We start from the raw sequence: 5,696 nt of genomic DNA on the forward strand, positions 1-5,696 counted from the left end.
CAATGATGTGGCTATGCTGTGGGGAAGCCACTTGAGTGTGGGAAGCATGGCATGTTGTGTCGGTGATGGCAAAACACAGGGCACACCTGTTTCCTAGTGATGTAGAACCATCTGCACTGGGCGAGGCCTCACTAGCCTGCATCCTAATCCTGTTGTTGATTGGAGATAATTTCAGCCATCACCCGGCACCTTGTCTCCATAGCAACACCTCTAAATATTCCTCTGGTGACTTGTGCTCTACATTCTGTCTGGATCTGAGCCCTCCTGTGGCAAAATATTCTAAAGATGTTAAAACAGAAAGAAAAAAAAAGACTCAACTAATAAATCTATTCTAAACGACTGAGTCATTTGTTTTGATTACCCGGGTGATTGCCAAATGCTAATTTAAAACTGAAATAGGCCATGAGCTCACTCCTCTAACAATGCTGAGTGTTTGAGCTAATACAGCTTGATAATGAGGGAGCCAGATCCACTCCAGTGCTAATGTTATATGATAAACAGACATTTGGAGAAATATGCAGAACATCTTGGCAGTTCTCCTTAACTTCAAGGATTGTAAATACAAAGTTGAATGTGTTACCATGAGCCATTTCAAAGGAAGTTGACTTTATTTTTTGCATTTCTAACTTTTCTTTTGAAATGGTAACTTTGCCTCTTGATTCTCATTTTTTCCTAACTTAGGCACGTTGCGAGTTCTCGACAACAACTGTGTCCAGCCCTCGTAGAATACATCCTATTTTCCACACATCTACTGTGAGGTAAGTTTTACTAATTGCCACAAATTCTTAGGCTGTTCTCCAGCCTTCCAATTTGTGATGGTAGGGTTGACAATGTACAAAGAGCTTTGTTGGTACAGTAGGTTTCAGACGGTTCCTTGACATTGACCCAGCCATTCTCACTGCTTACCCTAAATATTAGCTCTCTGAGGAATGCTTTTTCCAGAGAAAATCTCATTTGCTTTTAACTTAGGGAAGTGAAAAGTGAATGTACCAGGCACCGCATTAAGTCTGCTTTCAGATACAGATCTGCTTACGTCACGGTGTGAACAGTAGGGTGCAGGAAAGTTGCATGGAGCAGCTATTGGACGAGAGGCAGAAGAGTCCTGCTGACAACAGTGAGAACTTTGAGCTGACCCAAACTGACAGTCAGGAATCTTTATGCTGGGGGGGTGGTGGTGAAAGGAGCCAAGCAGCCACCACAAAAACTGGTGTGACAAGAATGCCAAAGAGTACTTCCTTTGGGTTATGGTAACATGACCCAGCAGACCTTTTTGTAATTTGTACTGAAGTTCAGAGCAGCCCTGCTGCATTGGAGTAAGCAACCAGCTTGACCAAACCTTTCTTTTGCACACGTGGCATAGGCATCCTCTGTCTTCTTCATTCACCCTTGGCAATCACAGAGATTACCACTGAGTCACTCATTTCTCTTTTTGGGAGATGGGACATTCACCTTTGAAAATAATGAGATGAGGGAATCTGAAAGATGGTTCATCTAAGACAGTTAGGAATGGTTTTGTCTTCTAATGCCTCATGTGTTTAAAGAGAGGATATAATGTCTGCCATCACTATTATGTTGTTACTGAGTTGATTCCAAGTCATAGCGCCCCTGTAGGACAGAGTGGAAATGCCCCATAGGGTTTCCAAGGCTGTCGATTTTTACAGAAGCAGACTGCCTCATCTTTCTGCCACGGGGCAGCTGGTGGGTTCAAACTGCCATGCTTTGGGTTAGCATCTGAGTGCTTAACCACTGGTGGCTTTTAGTTTGCCTTCACTTCCACTCTGCCTCTGCCACCCCTGTCCCTATCACACATTCAGACTGTTGGTATTTGCCCTCCAGTCTGCTTTGCCTCTTGGCAACCCCACGTCCAACAGAACAAAACACAGCCCAGGCCTGAGCCATCTTCACGTTGTTGGTATGGTTGAGTCCATTGTTGTGGCCACTGTGTATTTTGAGTGCCTTCCAACCTAGGGGCTCATCCTCTATTAGACAACACAGTGCGTTTGGTCTACTTACTGCCGCCGAGTCGATTCCAACTGATAGCAACCCTCTAGGACAGAGTAGGACTGCCCTATAGGGTTTCCAAGACTGTAAATCTTTCTGGAAGCAGACTGCTCTTTCTCCTGTGGAGCATCTGACTGACCCTTTGGTTAGAAGCTGAATGTGTTAACCACTGCGCCACCAGGGCTCCCACACTCAGTCCAAGTATTTCCGTCTCCATTGGGGTAGGTGGTCACTGGGGGGCAGTTGCTGCCTTTGTTACCCCTACTGGCTGTGGCATTTCCCACTGATTTTTAAAAATACATATTCAAACAGCTAAATATATTAAACCTTAAAGAGTGAAGTAGCTATAGGAACATTTGTAAGAATGTTTAATCTGAATTTCATCTCTTTCCTCAATTATAGTGGCAGTCAGAAGTTCTTCCCAAGGTCTAGGGGAGCATTAAGCTAGCCTGGTGGTAATAGCTCTAGCAGGTTCTCTCAGGTGCCAGAGACAAAATCTGCCATTTTGAGACCTAAACCCTGTTGTAACTATCATCCAAAGCCTTTACCTCAAATAGTTGTTTTCAAACTTTTGTTTCAATGGTAGAGAGCTCTCTTGAAATGAAAACTTAGGTCTAACCCCACTATTCATAAGGTTTTCCCTGGCCAATTCTTTTGAGAAGTGGACGGCCTCTTCCTTCTTCCTAGTCTGTCTCAGTCTATAAGCTGGGCTGTTACCTGTGCACCAGGTGCATCTCTCTGGGTTTTAAACACCAGAGGCTCAGCCTCAAAACTCACGTCTGCATGTCACCACAGTAGGACAAACTGACAGACAAGTTTGTCCTGCTGTTGGAGACCTCTCGTATCACCATGCTGTGCATGGGGTTGCTATGAGTCGGAAACGACTCGACGGCACTTAACCACAACAACAACAACCCCACTATAGAAAACCAAAGCAAAACTGCTGGGGCTCAGGTAGGAGGCTGTGGCGGCTCGGTATCCCTCCTCGGCGGAGCCTGAGCGCAGTTTCAAAGCATAGTAAGGCAGTCCCCGGGTTGTGAACACCCGACTCAGGACAATCCTTCCTCACCTTCTCTTTCTTGCACGAAAGTAAGGCTAAACTTAGTTTAGTTTAGCAGTATACCCTAGACCAAGGATAGATTTAGCTGGGGGAAAAAAAAAGTAAGACTAAATAAGACCTGTATGCACCTGTTCTGACTTGCCTACAAATTCTTAACATCATGGTTGGCAGTAGACCTCGTTTATAACTGGGGACTGCCTGTACTATCTAACGAGCGTCGATTTTAGCTTTGTGGCCTTTCAGAGCTCTTCTTTGGATATTTCCCTGTTACAGAAACAAAGACTAGATTCTTTAAGGAGATGTGAAGAAGAGTAAAACAGTCTCCCTAGTGTAGTTAAAAATGCTGGCTAGGTGAAACTTGAAATTAACATTCATCATTTGCTCTTAGAATCTGCAAGTGTGACAAACTTCATCAGAAGAAGATTTCAATAGCAACTATGTGTACAAGGCTCTGGGCTTGGAATGGAATATTTCAATTGAAGTTTTCCAAACATATTTAATGTGGTTTTTATGATATCATAAGTACCCCAATGACATCTTGAATTTGACCAAAACTTAGTGTCCTTGGATTTTTTTTAAGAGCAGGGAGTTTTTCAGGTGAGTGAATGAAATGGAATCTGTTGGATTCTGTTTCATTGTCACAGAGCTGCATAGGATTTTGAGAAAACAGCTCAATAGTAAAGATGTAGTTGCCTCTTGTGATCTTTCTTGTAATTCATTCATTCAGCCTTACTGTGTGCCAGGTCAGGAATACAGTGGTGAACAAAACAAAAGGAATAATCATTTTGGTTTTGATATTTTTCAAATATAGGACACACCTTTTGCAAATGAGGAAACTTCAAAATTATTTTGCTTTTTTTTTAGTAAGTCGCCCAAGATTGAGTAGACCAGTATGGATTCATGGGTGCAGTCCCAGCTCCCTGTCAGTAGTTTCCATTTGTGCCTGACTTATGCCATCTCCATATAAGCACGTGCAAATAATAAAGATAATTGCTGGAGAAGCAGCTGTGCCTGAGACCCAAATGTCCCCAAAATGAAAACAAACGTCGTCTGTCTGTTTCACTCTCCATTTTTCAAAAATTTGGAATAACGGTACAGTTTAGGAAAATGACCTTTCAGCTTCCACATGAAGATAGGTTGCATTTTTAAGAATGATTATGTGCTGCTGTGTTTTATGTTTATTCCAGCATTCCTCGTGGCCGAACTTTCTCATTCAAGTGCTGAGAATGATTCCGTTGGGTGGCCTTTTAGTTAGAAAATTATTTGGAACAAATATTTGAACACAAATAATTCGTAACACCTACATGACCTGGGCTGAATGTGGGTATTCTGTATTTGTACCATGGTTGTTTCAATATTGCTAATTAATTAGACATGTATTTCACATCTTGGAAATATTTGTATACATGACATATGGTCATTTTCATTATTGATTTGGCAGTCTTTTAATATTCACAAAACACAAGAATTTAAATACAGTCGTCATAGTGATTTGACTTGTGCGACTTACATCGATGTGACCTCTTGGTGCATCAGGAGGAAGCATGACAGTTGGCACAGATGGCATACACAGGCCCAAAGAGTTTGGAAATTGTCGCTCTAGAGCCAAGAGTCTCAAACTGCTAGGCTGCATCTGGCACCCAGAGGTGTTGTTGAAAACTTTGAAGTGAATTACCAGCATTTTTAAATGGGGAGATTGCACATTTTAAACATCCAGATTTTCAGCTTCTTTTGAAATATCAGAAGATTTGGCAACACTGAGCCTCTGTTCCTGTTTGGCAACATTAGCTGGAGCCAAATAGTGGCTGCATCTTTAGAGGGAGCTTGAACTCTGAAGTTCGCCATAGTCTCTACTACTCTCTATTGTATCCCTGACACTTAAGGGCAGGGGTTGGTTGCCGTTAGCTGAGTATTTCACTCAGTAACAAGAGCTGCTTGATTCTCGGAGGCATGTGCATTTTCAAGTTTAGATGAAATTGAGGCTGCGAATTCAGGGCCATCCTTCCTCTCAAAATATCAGCTTGCTGAATTTCTGTTGTATATAGGGTGGCTGTGAGTTGGAGCCAACTGGACAGCACCTAACAACAACTATATTCAGGTGAATGGTTTGGGATGATGTTCATTTTAGCAGACGGTGTTTTAAAGGGTTGAGGATAAACATTTGAGGAGAGAGATTCTTTCTGATGGTACCTGAGGAGGCAGAGCCTTGGCAGAGCCTCGGCAGAGTGAGTCCAGGTGCTTTATTTTAGCCTGAAGGATTCCTGGGGTCCACTTCAATGAATCCCAAACTCGACTGTGGATTCTGAGTCAGCAGGCGTAAGATAGGGTCTGAGAGTCTGCATCTCTTACCAGCTTCCTGGTGATACTGCTGCTTCCAGGCACCTGCCTCTTCTGATTGCAGTCAAGCAATGATGCTTCTAGATGTCTTTTTCTTTGGCCCGAGAAAGAAGATCTTAGCTGGGCTAAGAATCTTGTTGAATCTTCCTAGGTGTAAATTTGAGTACCCTTCCAGTTGCCAGGAGAGTAGTTAAATACAACATAGCTTATGGAGAAGATAAATTTTAATTTACGTTTTTAATTAAGTTCTTCTAGTAAAAAGCTGGGAGCTCTGGTAGCATAGTGGCTAAGGCACTTG

The sequence above is a fragment of the Orycteropus afer genome, unplaced genomic scaffold (genome assembly GCF_000298275.1).
Source record: "Orycteropus afer afer isolate SDZICR_OR568_19922 unplaced genomic scaffold, OryAfe1.0 scaffold00571, whole genome shotgun sequence".
NCBI classification, from domain to species: Eukaryota; Metazoa; Chordata; class Mammalia; order Tubulidentata; family Orycteropodidae; genus Orycteropus; species Orycteropus afer.